General features: G+C 36.1%; 1 long non-coding RNA gene across 2 annotated transcripts in view; it reads left to right on the top strand.

The window, feature by feature from the left end:
- Positions 1-223: 223 nt before the first annotated feature.
- Positions 224-23,876, top strand: part of LOC132796134 (uncharacterized) — a 55,367-nt gene continuing 31,714 nt past the window's right edge. Inside the window, exon 1 of one of the 2 annotated variants that reach the window (XR_009633506.1) lies at positions 224-726. This is a non-coding gene — a long non-coding RNA (uncharacterized LOC132796134). The remainder of the gene's footprint in view (positions 727-23,876) is intronic. The other variant, XR_009633505.1, reaches the window with a different exon arrangement.

Genomic DNA, 23,876 nt, shown 5'->3' on the forward strand with positions numbered 1-23,876 from the left:
GCGCGTAGTTTTGCTTGATTTTACTTAACAGAAGAATGCAATTACTTAAGACATTGCTAAGCAGATTATTATTGCCTTTGCTCTTTGCACGATTAATCGTGACTTGCCTGTGACAGCTGAGAATCGTGCCCGTCGACTATCGATAGGCGCCAATACAATGATTATCGCAATTAATATCGATACAATGAATATCACACTAAATATCAATAAGTGAAGAGTGCAACAAAGTTGGTTGGTGTTTTTTTAAATTTTTTTTTGTGTGCAACATTTGAATTTTAAAGTGCGGAATTCACGCCCAGTGCGCCACGCCCACAACACCATCGTGTCGTTTTGTACTATGCATGTGTTCATTGTTGTGTCGCCGCGTGACAACGCCACTTTGATTCGCCATTGAAATTGGAATCCGCTTATTCTGCCGACGCGCCGCGCCAAAAAATAAATAAATACCAATATAGTGAGTGAAGAACGTTTCGTTGTGTGTTTGTGTGTGTGTGTGTGTGTGTATGTGTGCAGAGCATACAAAATAAAAGCAAAACAATATTTTCCTAATTTTCGCGCGCGCACGCGACCAAAGAAAATCCAACAAAAAAAAAAAAAAAGATGAAGAAAAAAGAAAGCCCAAAAGCAAAGAAAACTGTCAGCAACAGGCGGACGACGCTGTCAACTGAAGCGCAGCAGGAGCTCCACTCTCGCCTCAGAAGTGCGAGCGAGAAGGGAGAGTAGTAGGTAAGTGGGTTTTGCAATATACCAGTAGATAGTGGAATGAGAGAATGCGAAAGGGAATGGGAATGAAGAAGACGCCCGCTTTTGCCATTATGTGTGTGTGTGTGTGTGTGTGTGTGTGTGTGTGTGTGTGTGTGTGTGTGTGTGTGTGTGAATGTAGTGTAGACAAAACCCAATCCAAAAATCTTCTGTCTAAAGATGTGAATGCAGCCAAGCGACTGCTTCTCCCCCGCTTTCTACCCCGCCCTCTGTCAACTGTCGTCGTTTGTGTTTGCAGCCAGTTTTGCCTTTTGTTTGCTGTTGATTTCCGCCGCTTCCGATTGCTTTGTTTTTATTGCATAGCTTCAGGTGACTGCATAGGCATGCTGCTTTTTGTGTGTTTTTTGCTGATATAAAGTTGATACAATGATAAAAGCAAACAAATGCATGCAATTTACGTTTAATTTAACACGATTGCTAAGCCGTTGCACAACTGTTGACGCGATCGGAACGTAGATCAAATGAACGGCACGGCGTTCCAATGAACAGCGTTATCGATTATTTGGAACTGCAGTGGTTCGTTCATTTAATTCACTTTGTGCTTTGCATTCACATTCACAAATATAGCGGTTGCCTTGCACCTATTGCCAATTGGTGAAAAATGGTTTGTTTACATTTTGTGTGTGCGTTGTTAACTTTGCAAAATGCATCAAGAGGAAATGTTGTTTATTGCTTTTGTGCAAGGTTTTGGAATTAGCATTTTGTGTTTTGGCATCCATGGAAACTCAATTAGAAATAAATCTTGTAACATTGTGCCGACCAATTAATCACAGTGCTTATTGCATTTTGTGTCTCTCAGTTACCTGTGCAAATATCGTAAGTAATTTATAACTGATGAACTATCAAATACCGCAAATCCAAAATGTGTGGGCAGAACTTTCTATTTACACACGACTTGTTTGGCTTGCCAAAATATGAAAATGTTTTGCATATTTGAATTTGTTGCAGCTGCTGCCGCTGATGTTGTTGTTGTTGCTATTATTGTTGTTTTTGCTGGTCGCTAGCATATTGTAAAATTGATTTATTTATTCATTTTCATTTTCATTGATTTGTTTGTTTTTATTTAATTTAATAAATTATTTCAACTAAATTAATGCCGGACACACCCACAAAGCAAACCAAAGCGGTCATCTCTTTCCCACACCACACACTACTAAGCAATGCGATGTATGTACATATTGCGCTCTCGCTTCCCCATCCACAAAACCCCGAGGCTAAGCGACATTTGGCCGGATTCCATGGCTTTCAGCATTGATTGCAGCCTGTATATATTTTAATTTTAATCAATACATCAAACGCAAGCACATTTAGAGGGGATTGTAGTAGAACTTCAACTGCGAAATATTTAAAAATAGTTAAATAAAAATGCATCAATTCTCCTCTTGCACTTCAACAATTTTATATAGACATACATACATATGTTATGTATGTGTGTGTGTGTCTGGTCTATGTGTATCATCATCATAAAGCAAACCACAAGGTAAATACCAATAAGGCTGTAGAACGTTATAGTATATTGGCATGTTAGGCAGACTCAATGTGAATCTCATCATTAGATGCAAATCATTAGTGCGAGCACTAAGAAAATTATTGTAAATTGCACATCATTCACTACTCTCAATCTGTCTCTCTCTCTCTCTCTCTCTCTCTCTCTCTCTGCCTCTTTCACTCTCTGTGCATGTGTATAGAAAAGCTTTAATATTTCAGATGCTACTGCGATTGCAACTCATTGCAATCTACTTGGATTCATGTGTGATGTGATGTCTTAATCGCCCTAATATAGTTACCAATGCTTAATGCTCTTCGACTGTGAATTAGAATCTGCTTTAATTAATTATCGAAGAGTTCTATATATTAGTATTGAAAGTTTAGTTCGATTACTGCAATATATTTCAGAGGAAGTGTTTTTGCTACATATATACTTATCTTTATAGAAATTATTATATTGCAACATGAAGATGTTTATGCCCGCTAGTCATAAGGGGTTTTATAACTTTGTAAAAGTTATATAAACAATTTTGTATAGAAAAAACGTCTATTTGCTTTGGTTCTTAGCTGCTTTGGCAGACATTTTGGTATATTTTGCATCCTATGGTATTTTTAGAATATAGTACTGTATCAATATACCAAATATGTCGTTTGGCATATTTTAGTATTTTTGTGATATATTATCAGAACTATGTCAATATACCAAATATGTCCATCGATATATTTTTAGTATTTTTGTGGTATATAAATTTGGTATATTTTAGTATTATTGCCAGTCCGGTTTCTTACTTGTTTTGTGATATATTATCGGAACTATGCCAATATACCAAATATGTCATTTGATATGTTTTTAGTATTTTTGTGGTATATTTATTTGGTATATTTTAGTATTATTGCCAGTCCGGTTTCTTACTTGTTTTGTGATATATTATCGGAACTATGCCAATATACCAAATATGTCCTTTGATATATTTTTAGTATTTTTGTGGTTTATTTATTTGGTATATTTTAGTATTATTGCCAGTCCGGTTTCTTACTTGTTTTGTGATATATTATCGGAACTATGCCAATATACCAAATATGTCATTTGATATATTTTTAGTATTTTTGGTGATATATTAATTTGGTATATTTTAGTATTAATACCAGTCCGGTTTCTTACTTGTTTCTTATGTAATTGTTCACTTATAAATTTCAATCATTCAACTATATAGTTTTGGCAAAAAAATATCACTTTCTTTTTAGGAAGTACTTAAATTCAATTACCTTCTAAATCTAAAAAATGAACTTCATTTCAGTATAATATTTAATATATAATTTTGCAGTTTTCAAATGTTGTACTTCTAACACTACTAATAACATAATTCTTTGGCCAAATAATTTTCTTTTTTCGAAATCATCAATATTCTACGAATTACTATATTTTTGTGAAATTACAGCTCTAAACTTTTAACAAATTATTGACAAATTGTGAAAAAAACAGCTCTATCCACATCATTTAATGATTCTGTTGTCATTTTTATGTTTTAGATTCGTGCATAATGTTATATAATTTTTGTTGTGCACCTGTTTTGTAGAGTTCTATGCATATTGTATATTCTGTTTGCATAATCCGATCTGTTGTGGTCAACATAGTTTTGCAAAAGTTCTTTGAGGCTTTGGAGACGATTACAAAATCATTGACAGCGCACATATTGTTAACAGCAAAACACATTATTCTTTTTTTTTTTTTTCGGGGATATTTTCTGGGCAAACCAACAAAATGCAGCCAAAGATTTTGTATTTAATCTCATGACATGACCATGAACACAAAACTTCAGACTGCCAACAACGTTGTCAATTTGACGAAGCGAACGATGGACGCAGGTGTGTGTGTGTGTGTGTGTGTGTGTATGTGTGTGTATAAATAACTGGCTTGTTGTTGGCTTTTTGCAGCTTGGCGTCATGCATGTTGTTAATTTGTTGCAGCTGCTATTGTTGTTGCTGTTATTTGAATCCAGTGCTTTAGGGATTAAAAACACGCAGCAAAACAAACATACTCAAACACACAAATACTCTAGTCGCAGCATGCATGATTTGTGCATACCCTGTAAAGAATAAGGCAGCCCAAATTTGCATAATAAATCTATCCTTATTTCGTTTATGACATTTCAATTTGAATACAACATTCATTCTATAAACAGTTTCTCATTTGCATAACCTTTGATGTTACCCATTGCGCTGTGATTTGTGGTTGCGATTACAGGGTATAAAATGCATTTATTTATGCAAATTTTATTTTATTTGTTTTCAATATTTTGGTAACTTTGTCGCTGATATTTCCGCCATACAAATAAACAAAAATGCCAGAAGCCGTCAGCCAGGCGCAAATGTGTTTGTTAAATTTCCCAACAAACACACACACACACACACACACACACACACACACACACACATGAGTTTTGCCTGTACATGACGGCGCATTATTTTCCATTTTAATAATTCAAATATCAATTTGTTGTTACATTAAATATTTAATTTGTACTAAAATGTGTTAAATTCTTTTGGGTATTATAAACATATAATTCTATATACACAAACACACAAACACTCACACACACACACACAGACGCATGTGTCATGCAATTTTTGGTTTGTTTAATTACAGCTTAAAATCTTTGATTAAAAAACTGACAACACAAAACAACAACTAAACAAAAGCGCAACACAAATTTTTCGGTTATTTTCTAGTCGCAGCTTAGTTGAACTAAACTTCATTTGATTTCGTCCTCTTTTGCCCAAAAACTAACTAACTTTTCGTTCACTTCATATTATTATTGCTGTACACTTTTCTAATTTCGAATTTAGCTACCAAAACTTCCTTGTGCAAAACTTCTTCAATTATTTATTCAATTTCCAAAAAAGCTGACCAAAATATGGTCAACACTATATCAACTATTTTGATCCAAGTGCATTGAAACATTGATATTACCCTAGCTTATGGTAGTGCACATAATTAACATATTGTTTGTCACTTTTGTGGCTTTACCACAAATAAGCAACAGCAGAAACAGCAGCCGAGCATTCACATTGCACAGCATACAACACCATTAAGCCATTTAAATCCATTGATCCGAGACTTATGGCCACTTTAAACCAAAATACTATATGCACAGATATTTACCATATACACAATCATACAAAAAATACACCAAAAATGCAAACAGAAATCCCAAAACACAACTGTACCATCATCATATCAGTTAGCGGGAATTAATCTTTGTTAACATCATAAAATAGAGTATTATGTGCAAAAAAGTATTAAAAATGTATATCGAAATAGATGCAGATTAGATACAAATTAGAAATAAATAGGAGAACGATTACAAATTATGATTACAAAGTATTGTTAAAGTTAAAGCAGTTCCCATTCCCAAATGAACTAAATTGACAAAAAAAAAGGAGTTTTTAAACTTTATTGTATAAAATAAAGTAAATAAAATAAAGACAAAAGTTAGAGTAAAGTATAGAAATCTTTTGTGAACTCTTTAAACATATTCCGACAAAAGAAAGATTTGCATAAAATATAAGACATTTTGTAGTCAGCTTATAAAAGATTGAGTTTTTATTTTTACATTTATATTTCAAACTTTAGGCTTAAGAAAAGCACAACCAGCCGCTCATTATTTAAACACCGAAAAGCAAAATTTTAAAAACAGTGTGCCCATATATTTGATATAGGGAATAAAGTTGGTTTTAAATAATCTTATTCTAACGATGATAGAGTGATTTCATGAGAGATGTGACATGAAGCATGGTGAGTGTATTGTATAGTAAGGAAAACATATTCAGGCAAAAGAAAGACAAGAGTTAGATAAAATATAGAACAAAATAAATAAGTGTAGAATAGTAGTCGGTTTATGATTTTTTATTTATAAATAGATTGAGATTTAGATTAAAATTGAAAATTTGAGACTCAAGGAAAAGCATTCAGCGATTAATTAAAAACAGTGTGCCCATATATTTCATTTAGGGATTTTGCTAATATTGTTTTTTTTTATAATTTTATATTAACGATGATACATCGATTGTAAGAGAAATAGAACTTAGCATAATATAATATATTTAACAAGACTCATTAAATAAATACAATACGATAGGAACTATTATCATATTATATAAAGATTACAAATAAATCATCTCTAAATAGCAATGGACTAATTAAGCTTTTCAATCGTCTATCAACTTTTACAATATACATAAATAAATGAAGCATACATAAGCTGTTTTGTGTTCCCATGGAATGTTCTAATTAAGAGTGCACTTACTACGTTCGAGACAAACTAACTAACCAGCAGAGAAAGAGAAAGAGATAGAGAGAGAGAGAGAGAGAGAGTGAGGGAAAGGGAAAAGGAAAAGCAAAGTGCTGCGAAGTAAAACTATGGCATTCTTGTGCTCTGGTCTCTGTTCTTGGTTTAAGTATGAATAAGTATGCACATTTCATGAGATACTTTATTATTAGGAGTGCACTAGGGGGACTCGTTGCCTAATTGGCTGGCACACTACACGACTACACGACTAGACGACTACGACGAGGAGTAGAGTAGAGTAGTCGACTTGGACAACATTTCCCAGGACACATTGGTCATATCCTTTACTTCCTGCATACGATACGTGTGTACTCTGGATGAGAGGCCAACTAAGAATTGGGTAGAAAGAGGCTTTCGTTTTTATGCTTAGAGCTAAAGTTGAGCCGCTTTTAAATGCTCCTGTTGCTGCTGCCGATGATGACGATGACTTCGATGCCGATGACGATGATGATCCACAGCAACAGGGCAACAGATGCAAATCCCCATAGAATCGATGTCCGATGCCTGATGCATCTCTGCCCCTGTTCCGTTACCTTGACGATCCAAAACGCAGGCAATCAAGTGTAAAATCATAGAATTTTTAATTGATTCCACCGACGCAACGCTGCGCACAATGCCGCACAAGTTTACTTTAGCATCTCTTTTGCTTTTTTTTGATGGTTTTTTTGCTTTCACTCACTTTTTTCTCTTTGCTTTCACTTTTTTCGATACTCTTTTCCTAAGGTATCATCGCTAAAGCAAATACTTTGTGTCCAATCAGAATATTACTTAACTAATTGACTTTTCTTCAATTTTAATTAGAATTTTTGTTGCTTACGATTGATTCGAGTGTTATGAATGAAGAAGCATATTCAAATTTTACTTTTCTATAAATTCTTATGCTTCTTTGATTTCTCATTTATTTATTTTCATTAACAAGCTTAAATATCTATATATATAAAGCCAAAGAGAAGGTTTAACTTTGTCCCTACAGTTAGAGCACCAATTGTTATTGTTGCACACACATCAGGATTGTTTTCGATTTCATTAACGTCCACTTTCTTCCTAATGTGGTATATTTAATGTTGTAAGGTATATTTTGTATGTAGTAGTATATTGATATACCAATTTCTAGTATTTTTCGGAATATTTTAACTATGTATAGTATATTAATATTCCAATAAATAGTATTTTTTGGTATTTTTAACCATGTACCTCGACTTCAACTCTCTAGCAGTAGTATATTGATATACCAATATATAGTATTTTTCATACAATTCAACGATGTAGCTCGACTGTAACTGTATTACTTATAATAGTATGTTTATATTCAAATATATAGTATTTTTCAGTATATTTTAACAATGTACATAGTTCGACTGTAAGTGTATTATTTTTAGTAGTACATTGATATACCATATACGGTATTTTTTTATCACTTTAATGATGTGGCTCGACTCCAACTGTCCAACTGTAGTAGTATATTGATATACCAATATATAGTATTTTTTGGTATAGTTTAACGATGTCGTATTTGCAGTAGTATATTCATATACTAATATAGAGTATTTTTCGGTATTTTTAACAATGACTCCAACTGTCTTGTAGTAGTATATTGATATACCAATATACAAGGTGCGATCCAAAGTAAACAGGACTTTTAACAAAAAGACAGAACAAATAGCTTTTTTGGCAAAATCAATTTATATTATTCAAAATAGTCTCCTTCTGCTTTAATACAGCTTTTTGCACGGTCCAAAAGCAAGCCGAACGAGTGTTTTAGCTCGTTGCCCGGTATGGCCTCCAGTATGCCGGTGCAAGCCTTTTGAATGGCCTCAACGGCTGCATAACACTTTCCTTTCATCTGCAAATGCATTTTTCCGAAAAGGTAGAAGTCGTACGGTGCAATATCAGGTGAATACGGGGAGTGGTTCATGGTTAAAATGTGATTTTTGGTCAAATAGTCGGTCCTTCGAATGTTTAATTCTGAGCAATTTTTGGACGTCAGTCAATTTCTGCGGAACAAACAGTGCACACACCCAAATGTTCGGCCAAAATGCGATAAATCGATGTTTTGGAGATGTTCAATTCTATTTCCATTAATTTCAATGATGATTTCGTCTGATTTTTTTATGAATTCACGCACAGGTCCGATGGAATTTTCTGTGATCACGGATTTTGGTTGGCCCACATGTTCATCGTCATTTATGTCCTCACGATCACTTTGAAAACGTTGAAACCACTCGTGCACTCTGCTACGGGATAGGCAACCATCGCCATAAACTTGTTTCATCAATTGAAACGTTTAGGTAAAAGTTTTAAAACAAAATTTAGTGTTGTGTTTTTTGTTCGAAGCTCATTCTCGCACCGATGACAAAAACATACTGACACTTAAAAGGCAATAACTTCACTTCCAATAGATAAAATGTCATGAAATTTTTACTGGAAGTCGATAAAGGATAGCAGATTCTAACGCACCAGTTGACATAAATATGGCGCCACCAGAGGGCGCTAGATTCAAAAAAGTCCTGTTTACTTTGGAACGCACCATGTATATTATTTTTCAGTATATTTTAACGATGTAATTCGAATGTCACTGTTTTACATGTAGAAGTATATTGATGTACCATATACAGTATTTTGTATCACTTTAATGATGTTGCTCGACTGTAACTGTCTTGTATACTAATATATAGTATTTTTTTGGTATAGTTTAACGTTGTCGTATTTGTAGTAGTATATTCATATACTAATATAGAGTATTTTTTGATATTTTTAACAATGTCTTCGTCTTGTAGTAGTATATTGATATACCAAAATATATTTTAATTTTTAGTATATTTTAACGATGTAATTCGAATGTAACTGTTTTACATGTGGAAGTATATTGATGTACCATATACAATATTTTTTTATCACTTTAATGATGTTGCTCGACTGTAACTGTCTTGTAGTAGTATATTGATATACCAATATATAGTATTTTTTGGTATATTTGAAGCTTAGTTAGCGTATTGCAATTCCGCCTAGTCAAAGCTTTTTATCTACCTCTCCTTTCTACTCTTGCTCTTACTCTATCACTCTCGCCGCGTGTCTCTTATTCACTCGTATTGTTTTTTATACGATGGTTTTTATTCCGTAGTTTGCCTGTACAAGAGGAGGGGCAGCACTTCTAATACCTCATGCTAGCCATAGACGTCGCAGCGGGTTTTTTGAGTTAATTGGCAGTTGCTTCACCTGTTCTAGTTGTTGTTGTTGTTATAGTTGTTGCCTGCTGGGCCAGTGCGTTGTCCTAACTGGCATAACCTCGAAATAGCAGATCTCCCCCACTTTCCCCTCTCCCTCCCAATGCAGATGCAGCTGCTCCTTGACGTGTCGCCCCATCTGCGAGAGTGTGTGTGTGTGTGTGTGTACTCGACATTGGGCCAAGTTATCGGGGATGCATTGGGTCTCAATTGCCAGTTTCAGTACTCGTTCCAGTTGTTGTCGCAATCGCAGTTATACTAGATGTTGCCTCATGTCCCCTCTTCTAACTTCTCGTCCCCCGTCCCCCGTCCAGCATTTGCCACTCGGCCAATTGAATTGTCCAGAGGATGACGCACGGCATTTCAGTTTGTTGTTCGATTTTAGTTTGGTTTTAAGCGCCTCCTGCTTTCCGACTTAGAATCCTCGCCATCGATGGATATCCATGCTTGATTCGTTGATGTTGAACAAATGCAATTGAATGCTGTGAGATGTGTGGGTGACGCTTGTAACAGGTCAGCATACACACACACATACATATATGCATGTGGTAGTAGGGGGAATTGAGGTGCAAGCCACTGTAATCAATTCGAGGCATATGCATGCATGCATAGACGATTTCCACTGCAGAAACTGTAAACTGTAAACGATAAACGGTAAACTGCTGCAACGGTACAACGATACAACGGTAAACGGTAAACGCAGTTTTACCCCCGAAAAATAATCGAAGAAAATTCAACGTGCATTCCCCGGAATGAAAACTCAAACTCAACTTTGCATTGTTCGGCGGCAGCAATGCAAAAAGCAAAATGCTAAAGCTCCTTTCAGCGCTTGACTGCGCTTTAATTGCGTCTGAGATTAAACGCAATCCAAAAGCTGAAGCACAACTGAACTGCAGCTAATGCTGAAAGCTCTCAAAGCCCAGCTTGAAACGGTTCAGTTTGAGCTGCAGCTTTAAGAATGTTTTGTTTAAAGTTCTTTAAGTGTCTTAATGGAAAGTTCATTAAATTTATTTGATATTTTGTTTACAATCACAAAAAGGTAAATACTTTTGAAGTCGAAATTATCCTATAAATCCATAAAACACACATTTTGTTGGCAAAGAAATAGAAGAAATAGATCAGTAGGAAGATTTTTAAAAATTTAAACAACACAAAAGTAGTTAAATCTTATTAAAATTGATTCTTAAAATCAATCAACTTAAAGTTGTTTGTTCGTTTTAGCAGCTTATAAGCTTAAAAGCTCATTTCAATGTGCTTTGATTGTAAGATGAGCGTAGTAGCAATGTTGAATAATAGCTTCACTTAAATTTAAACTTTAAAATCAATCAACTTAAGTTGTTGGTTCCTTTTAGCAGCTTATAAGCTTTTACTTTAAAAGTGTTTGAAAAGCTCTTTTAAATGCGCTTTGGTAGTGAACTGAGCTTATCAGCAGGTTTAAATATTAACTGTCGATATAGTTTCTCCAATCCACTCAATTTTAATGCTTGAAATCAATCATCTTAAAGTTAATAGTTCGTTTTTACAGCTTAGAGACAGTAAAATTTGTTGAAAAGCTCTTTTAAATGTGCTTTGCTGGTGTACTGAGTTTAGCAGTAATTTTAAATGTATTAACTGACAATATAGTTCATCCAATCCACTTAATTTTAAGCCTTAAAATCAATCAACTTTAGTTGTTAGTGCCTTTCAGCAGCTTATAAGCTTTTAGACTGTAAAATTTGTTGAAAAGCTCTTTTAAATGTGCTTTGATAGTGAACTGAGCTTAACAGCAACTTTGAGTATTAACTGTCTGTATAGTTTCTTCACTCTACTTAACTTTCATAATTACATAAATTTGGAAAAGTTCAATGATACTTTTCATATATGAAACATTATTGTTAATGTTATTACTATACATATATGTATGTATATGAGAAGCTTTACATCATTGTGTGAAAATCCACAGAAAACAAAAAACCACAAAATGAAATGTAAGAAACTTTCACTGTTTAGACGACAAAGTGGCGGCTGTTAAGCAACTTTTGATGTCCAAGGAAGAGGAAGACGAAATCATTTTTTTTTTGGTAGTCTTAATGCATGTCGCCAATTTGTGCGCTGTCGTGGCGAAATCCACTCGAAAGCCATAAAAAACCAGCGTGCAAAATCGACTTGAGCTGCAGCCTTGACAGCGGAAGATAGAGAAATTGTTTGGGAGGAGGTGTGAGGGGGTAGTGGGGAGACTGGCGTGGAGCGAGGGGTTCAGGGCCCCATTAAAAAGATGCCAACAAGGCAATTGTCAAATGTAAATGGCCGTCGTAATAGATGTCCACGTTCACGTTCCCTGCTACTTTGCTGCTCGAGAAGCCGGCTCAAGGCACGAAACGCAATAATTTGCAAATTTGCTCAAATAAATTCCATGCAGAGAGCGAAAGAGAGAGAGAGAGAGAGCTGGGCACTGAGCAGAGTGTCGAGCGAGAGCCTAAAATATTTGCCCGCCAAGCCACTGGCAAAATGTATGCAAAGTCCCCCCACACAAAATGGGACGAAGAGGAGGAAGTTGGCTGAGCCATGTCCATGACGCCTTTTTCTAAGGCCTTTTGCTGTCGTTCCCTTGTCAATGATATGCAAAACATTTGTAACGCGCCAGCAAAAACACAACGAAGCAGCAGCAACAGCAGCAGCAGCAGCGTCAGAGATAAGCGCCAATTGTAGCCAATTGAAGGCGGCACAGCGTGGCATAAATAAATAAATAATCGATTGCAACAGACGGTGGGCAGGCAAAACAAGAACCGAACCCAACCGAACAGAACCGGAACCTGGACAGGACAAGGAGAAGACAGGACAGGACAGGACAAAACAGACTGGCCTCCAGTCTGCTGACGCCAATGCTCTGGCAATTAATTGGCCATTTGTTTTGGGCGCCGTCGTCCATATCCCGCACAGTTCACTCTCAGTTTATGCATACACAGAAAGAAAAAGCCTACTAAAATCAAGTATAAAATTGTGAATCAAGATTTCTGTGTCAAAATTGTACTAAGAAGGTTTACTCTTATCGAATCAAAATCGGAAATCTACAAAAAATCTACACTGCCCAACCTTTAAATTCAAGATTATAATCTTGTTTCAAGAATGGAAAAATCTTAAAATTTAATTAAGATCAATCAATCTTAAATTTTGATTGTTTAAAGGAAAATAAACCAAAAATATAGATTGTGTGGTTTTTTATACATTTCTTTTTACACACTTAAGTATGTTCTCAATTTTATTTTTTAATATTATTTACAAATTGTAACACTTTGCACTTTGTATATACAAACCGACTAGAGTTTGATCCTAAGACCGGTTCAAATTTACTTACTGAGCTAACAGAAATTAAGTCATAATTTGAAATGAAAGAAATTCCAACATTTTAAGAATCAAAAACAATATTCGTTTTTTTAACTCAAAAATATTTTAAATCAAGACTTGCGATCTACTTTTCAATCTAGAATAAAACTTTCTTGAATCAAAATTTTTGGCATAAAAATCTTGATTTAAATATTGTTTTAACCTAAGAATCTTATTTCGAGTTTTTTTTTTTTAATATCGACTAAATCTTAAATCAAGATTTGCAATCTACTTTTCAATTAAGAATTCAATATTCTTGAATCAAGATTTTAATCTGAAAATACAAATCTAAAATCATATTTCAAGATTGCTCTTGTTCTCTTTTTTCAATCTAGGTTTTTCTCTCTGTGTACGCATCTGTGTGTGTGTGTGTGTTTATCTATGTATGTATATAGTTGCAGGACTCACTCTGTGTTAAACTAGTAGCTTCGAGCGACTCCAACTTCAAAGTCACGCACGACATTTGTGTGTGACATTCACGCACGCTGCTGCAGCCACTTGACAGGAGGCGGCGCTGTGCAAAAGCGGCGACAAATCCCCAATACGCTGATGAGAATGAATGAGCTGACGGCTTCGGAGCCACAACAACACATTGTATCTATCCCTCTATCTCTATAGCCATGGCTATTTCTGTGACTCCTCCGCTTCTCTCGTTCCCTTTCACCATCGCTTGGCATTGAACAAATTTAAAAATAAATGAAATAGCAGCATTTTAACATGCTGAGCTTTCAATACATGCTCTTGTATTGGTGAGCTTTCACTTGCTCTAGGCAAAGCTGCTTAAGATGTTGTGTGCGTGTGACGTATGTGTGTGAAAAGCTTGACAAGTTGCTTTAGAAGAGATATTAACTGTACTTTTAAGTGTTGTATAACGGGTTGAATTTGGCAAATGCAAAGTACAGTGCTTGATCATCCGAATTATTAACGATTCATTTTACTGACACCACATTTGATAGATTTTAATTGAGTGCATTTAAGCACAAAGAATATTGTCTCAGGTTAAACTCCGAATTTCTTTATTTAAGTTTAGTTCAAAAAGGTTTATTTATCAAGTCAATTATCAATTTAGTACTTTTTGCACGTGTTTTCACTCGATATTCCATCTTCTATCTTGTGTCATCAGTATAAAGATATTTCGATAATTTGTCCCCAATAAACCTCTATAAAACCATCTCCAAATGACCACAGTGGAAAGTAGCAAGAAAAGTCGGAACGTTTTTCAAACGTTCAACCATCGCGTTTCTACACTGAGTAGTCAAAATATATATGAAATTATTCAATTAACTTTATCATCATGTTATAAAAAATAACACTGAATGAAATATTATTCTTAATCAATTAGTTTCCCTAAAAAGTCTACTCAAAAATGATCATGAAATAAGTGATAATACTAAACAAACATTTTCACAATAATATCTTTTATATATGCGATAATTTCGCAAAACTTTCTATGCAATATTGTAACTCAATCAATTTCTATCGGAATAATATATTCTTTCTATGAAATTTATGAAATTGTACAATCAACTTGTAACACTGAATGAAATATGATTCTTAATCATTGTAATCAACAATGTACTCAAAAATTACCATAAAAGAAAAAAACTAATTCTCTCATTGTATTTCACTTAATTTCTACCAGAGTAATATATTCTCTATATATGTATAGTCCGATGCTAAGCTATTGTTGTTTGCATTCAATTTGAAAAAGAAAACAAGATGAAGTACACATCTATGTTTTTTTTTTTTTGTGGATGCAATTGTGTGTGTACTATAAGAGGTTATATAGTGTGGCAAGTTTGCAAGTGGCAAGTAGTCGGTTCCAGAGAGAACTCAAATAGATGACGCTTGGGTTTGTCTTCGGTCTGTTTTAAGAATATTTTGTCGAGTCCGCCCGCCCGAAAACTTTGGCAACTTTTGGGCTTGTGGCCAGGCACCAAGCTGAAATGTCGCAAGTTTTCTTCACGAGGGAGAAAGAGAGAGAGTGGGAGTGAGAGATAGAGATAGAGCTAATGTTAGAGGAGGAGAGCTGATGCTAGAGAAGTGCTCTGATTGTGACACTGTCTCCGGCTGCGGTTGCTTGGTGGCTTAAGGCTGCGGAGGAGTATAGCGAAGGATAGACAACGACAACGACGACGAAGCTGCTTTCATGGCCACAGTCAACAACAGCAGCAGTAAGAAGTGTGGCAGAGTAGGGGGTGGAGAAAGCTGGCAGAGAGGAAGTAATTAAAACACAACTCAAAAGGACATTTTAATTTAATCCCTTTGAGCTTGTCTAGCTGCTGTCTCGTCGCCATCAAAAACATGCGCCGACCGCCATGGCCAAAAATTTTATTTGCACGCCCCGGAAAGAAGAGCTGCTGCCATGCGATGCGATGCGATGCGATGAGCTGAGCTTTGCCTGCATCGATGGCAATCCGACCCGCAAAACTCTTACTCCCAAGTCTCGCTCTATTCCCTTCCTAGACTTGTTCTGCTCTTGTGGCTCCGGCTCCGGCTCCAGCTTCTACGTCAGCGTCAGCTCTGGTATAAATCATAACGCTTTTCGCCCGCGCTTTGCTGCGCGCTCCACCATTTTTATTTGCCAGCTTTGGACGCCAGTGTGACCAGCTTCAGCCAAAGCAACAGCAGCAGCAGCAGCAGCTAGAACATCGTTGCTTTTTATTTATGCCGACAGTTTATTAATGTCAGCCTGCCTTCAGCTTCGACTCCAACTCCAACTCCTAAACAGCAGCATCGTAAGCGGATGCCCAGCTTCATGGCTAATGTTGAGTGTGCTCGACTCTAAAATACTAGTTAGCAGTTATATAAATATTTCAATATCTTTTCATTTATTCTTTAATGTTGAGTGTGCTCGACTGAACGATATCCGTTAATAGTTTAGATTAGTATATTTTTAGATATCTATGAATTTATTCTTTAATGTTGAGTGTGCTCGGCTATTAGATACGCGTTAGTCAGTTATATTTACGTGATATCTTTTTATTTGTTCTTGAGTGCGCTTAACTGTGAGATATCTGTTAACCAATTATATTTTTATATATCTGTTCATTTGCAATATTGAGTGTGCTCGACTGTAAGATATAAGTTAGCATTTAGATTTGCTCAATATCTTTTTTTTTTATTTATTCAATCTTTTTCTTTATTAGTTTCGCTTCTGACTATTACATTATTATTCAATATGTTCTTAAACACTATTTCTGCCTTTTGTATACGAAATTGAGATTGTTTCATCTTCCTATTTGAGTCATAATCAATATTATATCAAGTATATCCAATCTAGAATTAATCTAGAACGTTTGATCTTGATTTAAGAGTTTGCCATCTTGTTTCAATTTTAAGATTTTTCATTCTTGAAACAAGATTGTACTCTTGAATTTCAAGATTAGATTTTTTTTGTAGATTTTCGATATTGATTTAAAAATAAATCTTCTTGGCTCAATTTTGAAATACAAAGAATCATGAAACAAGATTTTATACTTGATTGTTGCCCTTATTTTTCTTATTGTGTAGTTGTGAATAACTTCCTAGTTGATATGCCAATCTTAAGAACATTTTTAGATTAATCTTGGATGCGTTCGAATAAGCGAGTCTCAAATTTGCAAATAAGACTTCATATCTTGCACGTTAAATTTTCTCTGTGAGAATAAGCAAGTCTTTATTCCTAACTTGACACAAGTTAGATACAATTCAGCTTTATATTTGATGTAGATATAGACGATGGAGATACAAATCAGCTTTATATTTGATCATCGAATCTTCAAATTCGAAGTATTGCTTAAAAATGCTTTTTCGAACGTGGCTTTATTCTAAGATTCTTCTAAAGAGAAGAATTTCAGCACACCTGAAGACTGCAGCATGAATTGTTCACAACGTCTGTTATACCCTGCTTGCTTTTAGGGATAACCGGGTATAACAACTAGAGTTCTTGGGCCAGGGCCCGCTTGACTTGTAATTGTATTTGTTTATGGCTATGTGGGTGCTTTTTGCTGGCGTTCACTGGCTAGTGGCTGCTGTTGTTGGGTGGCTCATTTCAATGCCGCAACTTTTGATTTGCCCTTCCATTTGCCCCTCCCACCCCGCCGAAAACTAGATGAGGCAGCGCCAGAGGCGAAGACGGAGGTGGAGGTGAAGTTGGAGACTGCGTTGACTGCACAAGCGGAAGCGTCAAACACTCACACACATGCACATGGGCTAGGCGGGAACTAGGTTGACTGCAGCCACTTGGCACCCACTTGGACTCCAGCTGCAACTGCATCTGCATCTCTCTTCCCATCCCATCCTATCCCAGTCCAGTCCAGTAGTCTCTTCCATCTTCCATCTTGCATCTTGCATCTCGCTTTGTTGCTTGTTATGCTAATTAGTTTTCGACGTTGACGTTTGCCAACAACGCCGGACGACGACGATGGCGACGGCGACGGCGACGCTGCCAACAACGATGTCTTTAATTGGTTCTCATGTTGCACATTGCCAACCATGCCTCCGTCTTGCTTCTCTAGCCAGCTGCTGCCACTTGGCAGTGTTGCAAGCAGTGTTGCAACTGCCTCTGCATCTCTTTTTTCTTCCTTTATTTTTTTTTTTTTTTTGTTGCGCTGCCTTTCTTGCCACTTTGGCACTGGCAATTAAGTGCAAACTGCATGCAACTTATTTGATTTGCCATTGTTAGCAAAAGCAGCCGCAATTTTAAATCCTTTCGCCCACTCCACCAGAGAGAGTGAGAGTCAAGAAGAGCGGCAACTAAAACTAGTACGTCGAGAAATCCGGTTACTTAAAGCTCAAGTTGTTGTTGTGCGCCACAAATGAACTGCAATTGTTACGAGCATGTTGTCGCATTACTTTACCTTCTGCTACAATTATCCTTCGCTTGGGAATTGCCAAGCAACAGAAAGCAGCCAGTGTTGTAAAACATTCTCTGATTTTGTTAGTATCTCATAATTTATTTATTAGGCTGTAGATGTGATAAATTTGATAATCCAAATCTATCTTTTTCGATTCTTCTTCTACAATTATCCTTCGCTTGGGAATTGCCAAGCAACAGAAAGCAGCCAGTGTTGTAAAACATTCTCATCAAGCATTTCTCTGATTTTGTTAGTATCTCATAATTTATTTATTAGGCTGTAGTTGTGATAAAGTTGATAATCCAAATCTATCTTTTTCGATTCTTCTTCCACATTTATCATTCGCTTGGGAATTGCAAAGCAACAGAAAGCAACCAGTGTTGTAAAACATTCTCTGATTTTGTTAGTATCTCATAATTTATTTATTAGGCTGTAGTTGTGATAAAGTTGATAATCGAAATCTATCTTTTTCGATTCTTCTTCTACAATTATCCTTCGCTTGGGAATTGCCAAGCAACAGAAAGCAGCCAGTGTTGTAAAACATTCTCAGCAAGCATTTCTCTGATTTTGTAAGTATCTCATAATTTATTTATTAGGCTGTAGTTGTGATAAAGTTGATAATCGAAATCTATCTTTTTCGATTCTTCTTCCACATTTATCATTCGCTTGGGAATTGCAAAGCAACAGAAAGCAACCAGTGTTGTAAAACATTCTCTGATTTTGTTAGTATCTCATAATTTATTTATTAGGCTGTAGTTGTGATAAAGTTGATAATCGAAATCTATCTTTTTCGATTCTTCTTCCACATTTATCATTCGCTTGGGAATTGCAAAGCAACAGAAAGCAACCAGTGTTGTAAAACATTCTCTGATTTTGTTAGTATTGCATAATTGATTTATTTGGTTTTAGTTTTGCTAGTCTGGTTTATCTTTATATTTCTCTCTTCATTCTTCTACAATTATCCTTCGCATGTGAATTGCAAGACAACAAACGGCAACCAGTGTTGTATAACATTCTCAGCTAGCATTTCTCTGAGTTTGAAAGTGTTGTTTATCCTCATCTTTCTTCTTCTTGGATTCTTCCACAATTGTCCTTTGCTTTTGAAGTCTAAGACAACAGATTGCAACCAGTGTTGTGAAACATTCTATAATTCTTTTAATATAGTCTATTTATTAAGCTGTTGTTTTGAAAGTGTTGTTTATCGTATTCTTTCTCTCTCGATTCTCCTACAATAATTATTCGCTTGGCAAATCAACAAAAATTAGCCAGTGTTGAGTAACATTCTCAGCAAGCATTTCTCTGAGTTTGAAAGTGTTGTTAGTATTGAATAAATTATTCATAATATTTTACATAATTATTTACAAACATTGTCGTTGCAAATAGTGCGTAGCAACCTTTAAATATACAGAATTCAGAAATCTCCTTATTTAAAGTAATACCTCTGTAAAAGCATATATGTAAAATGTAAAAAAGCATATTGGTAATTTGAGTTTCTCATGTTCAACGCGTTAGTCCAGATAAAAACTATTTCGCTATCTTCATGTCTAGAATGAAATTTAGTGTTAATATATTTATGCTTATGTCTTGTTTGCAATTGAGAAATGCCCAACAATTTTTGCAAAGATTCAAGTGTTAACTGATGGCTGAGAAACTATATATTTTTGTTTGACAAATTTACCAACACTGGCTCAACGAGTTGTTCAGCTTCGTGGTGTGATATTTTGGGAAGATATGAGAATGACAGTTGTTTATTGAAGCGCAATGCAAGTGAGCAACTCGAGTCGCCATTAGCTGTGGACTATAGTACTATATTCGACACACACACATATAGAGACACACACACACACACTTATAGTGGTGGCATTGTGAAACATTTGTTAGTCGTTTGTGTTTTGTGGCTTTTGCGGTGGTTTGTGCTCGAAATGCATTGATAAAATGAAATGAAAGCTTTTGCTTTGCATTCCAATTGAAGCAGCACTGAGCACTTGATACGCTCAATGTACTCGTAAATATCTCCACCACCCTACCTCCCTCCCTCCCTCCTTCCCCCTCCATTCCACCATAGAACACAGAAAAAACAAATGCAACAAATACCCCAAAGAGAGACTAGAGGACTCGACTCGACTAGTTCGGACTAGGCAACTAGATATGCGTTGAACAACATGAAAATGAAAATGAACGCAAATCTTTCAGCCGCTAAAATCCGCAATTGTGTTTTTGGTGTGCTTTTGTTGCCCACGGAAAATTGTCAACATTTATCAGGACACCCCTTTTTTGTGTGCAGTCCCGTCCCCCTCTCGTGTTATGATAATCAATGACAGCGGTGCAGCATGAAAACCGATTGAGGAATGGGAAAGGAAGAACAATTGCAGAAGCTGTAGCTGAAGCCAGGTAATAAACAATTCCATTTACCGACAGCTGTCAGCAAATAATGAAAAATTTAATAAAAATATACGCACAAACACACAGAAAAAGAGCGTAAGAGATATACATATAGAGAGAGAGAGAGAGGAATGGAGGCGACAATGCAAGGATGCAAGGATGCTGATGACCAGAGTCGAGCGTCCCGAGCTGTCCACAAACTGTCCAAATATGTTTGGTTTTGTTGCTGTTGTTGTTGCTGTTGTGTTTGGACGTTGAGTGAATCGTTGCCAATGGACACTGTAACGTCCAAACGGAACGAAATGGAATGGAATGAAACGGATGTGTTTGTGTCTGTGTTGGCAAACGACCGAAAGAGATGCGGAGATGAGGAGGAGAAAGCGATGCAGTGATGAGCGAAAAATTGACATGCATGTAATTAGTGACATAAGGACATCGAACACTGCCAACTGACGACTGACTGCCGTTAGCTTGATGACACACACACACACACACGCACACAAAGCGATGCTTACACACATATATCAATTATGCCGTTTATGACGTCGACATCGAATGTCGCCGCTGACTTTACCGTGTGGGTAAAAATTAATTTTCGGTTACGCCATGGCCTCACCATAACAACAGTTGCCACATATCATTTTTTTTTTGGGTGGCTGCATAACGAACTGCAAATGATCTACAGAGCTTGTGATAAGAAGGCTGCCAAATGGCAAACGAAAGGAAGCCTATCTTCTTTTTTGTTGTCCGCTTTTTCGCTATAATCAATAAACTGTTTCTTACTAATGTTCCACTAGAAAAGCGTTTCATTCCAATATATACTTTATTTATTTGCCATTGTATTTGTGTCACTTTATGCCAATATTTAAAAAAAAAACCGTTTCTTACAAGAAAACGTGTTTCATTCCAATGTTTCAATATCAAATTTGATTGATTAGAACATATTTTAATTCGATATTATTTTACTGTCCACTTTTTCACCTAATTTGGGATACTGTTTTATATCAATGTTCCCCAAGAAATGCGTTTCATTTCAATGTTTCAATGTCAAATTTGATTGGATAGAAAATTAGTAGAACACAAATGGCTTTGGATTTTAAAGTAATATTTCATTAATTATTCATAGCCTCAGATTAATGTATTCATTGCTTTTATTCCATTATTGATCAGCAAAAGATAGTGTTTCATTTCAATGTTTCATTGTCAAATTAGATTCGCTCCAAAAGGCAAAGCAGCTTTTTTTTCTTGTCCACTTTGTATCCATATTTAAGACACTGTTTCATATCAATGTTCCCCAAGAAAAGTGTTTCATTTCAATATTTCGACATCAAATTTGATAGGAAATAAAAGAACATCAATATTTCCATAAAATATTATTTTTGTGTTTGGTTTGTGAAGAATATTGGATTTTAATATAATATTTTATAATATGCCGAGATAAATTATAATTCTATTATTAATCTGCAAACAAGTGTTTCAATTCAATGTTTTAATGTCAAGTTTGATTATGAGTAGAACATAAATTGTAATATTGTCTTCAGTTTGCGAATAATATTACATTTTTTATTACTTATAACCGCAGTTAAATGAAATAAAAATATAGAAAATTTATATTCCATTATATGTGAAGTATGTTAATTAGATTAAACATAATGATACACATCGCGTGAAAAGAATTAATTTGTATCATATATTTTTTGATTTACTTGCAACTAAATGTGCAATGTTGTATCCCGAAGTGATCGACCGACAATCCAACTAATTAGACTTGATCTTGTATAGTTCACAAATAGTAACGAGCATTACTAAATGATTAAAAGACTGAAACGAGTTGATGGCGTAAGGAATGCTTCAATATTTAAAATGATGATGACAACAATGACAAAGAGCAGCAGAAACAGAAACAGAACTCGGCCGATGTCCAAGGATGTCGAAAAGAGCGGGGCAAAGGGGCGAAAGGGGATGAACTCGACGTTGACGCTGTCTCGTCAGCATCCGCGTTGACCCTTTAACCCTTGACCGCCCCCCCGAGTGTACTCGACTGTGATATACCCGCTACCCATTTTGAATAAAAGCAGTATATTTTGCGGTATTCTTAAAGTATACCAAATAAAATGGTATATGCGGTATAGTACACCATTCAAAATATACCATAGACGGCACAATATACCAGATTGTCAGCCAAAGCAACTAAGACCCCTAGTAAGTAGGCGTTTTTGCCCATACAAAAGTATTTCTTAAAATAACTTCCACAATTTTTATCTGATCGCAACCAAATTTTCAGGAATCAAAACTACTATAGTAATTATTGTATACACCAAAATTCTAGCTTAAAAATTACACTTGTTATTCGTTTTTTTGATTTGCGGGGGCGCAAGTGGGCGTGGCAAAAATTTGAAACAAACTTGATCTGCGTGCAAACATAACAAATGCTGTCGAAAAAAAATTATAGCTCTATCTCTTATAGTCTCTGAGATCTACGTGTTCATATGGACGGACGGACAGACGGACATGGCTAGATCGTCTCGGCTGTTGACGCTGATCAAGAATATATATACTTTATGGGGTCGGAGATGCCTCGTTCTACCTGTTACATACATTTCCTGCCGGCACAAAGTTATAATACCCTTCTACCCTATGGGTAGCGGGTATAAAAAGGGGAAACCCAAAAAAGTTGGTTAAAGGGAGAAGGTGGAAGAGATGAAGGAGGAGGAGGAGGAGTGACCAAAAAGAGGGGCAAGCCTCGAGGCAATATGAAGGTGGCTCCTCTATTAGCTGCAGCTCTGGCATTTTCACGCCGGGATGACGCAACATTTTATGCCGCTCACTGGATTTGCAACACTTAACAGCAACTAGCTGTGGCTGCCACTAACTGTGGCAGTGCCACTGACACTGGCCTCGACTTGGGTCCTTGCTAAACTGGCGTTGGCGTTGGCATTGGCATTGGTGTTGGCGTTGTCGTTGGCGTCTGCCACATTTATCAACGCCTCGTTCAGCCAAAACAGAAGCCAGGCGAGAGAGGAGAGCAGAGCGATGTTTTTGGGTCTCGGGTCACTTTTGGTGGCGCCACTGCCGTTGCTGTTGCAACTATTCAAGCGCTGCCTATAAAAATTGTGCAGTTTTTGAAATTTTGCTGCGATGCGAAAAATGCAATTCAGCACGATTTGCATTTTGTGTGTGTGTGTGTGTGTGTGTGTGTGTGTATTGGTGGACTCTCTTTCACAGCGTTACTTGGGTCACTTCAGCTGCAAGTGCAGCTGCAGCATGGCGCGTGCCGAGTGGAGAGTGGAAAAGCCCATCCAAAAAATTGTCCTCCCCGCTCTAAATTTGATTGAAGAGACTAATGGGTAAATCAGTTTTGGCAGAGTTTATTAAACTCAATAGATTATTGCTCATACGACCCATAAGCCCACCCAACAAACTTATACATAGTTTATGCACTTTCTCGCTTAAGCCAGACGCATTACAGC

This window comes from Drosophila nasuta, chromosome X (genome assembly GCF_023558535.2).
Source record: "Drosophila nasuta strain 15112-1781.00 chromosome X, ASM2355853v1, whole genome shotgun sequence".
Lineage (NCBI taxonomy): Eukaryota > Metazoa > Arthropoda > Insecta > Diptera > Drosophilidae > Drosophila > Drosophila nasuta.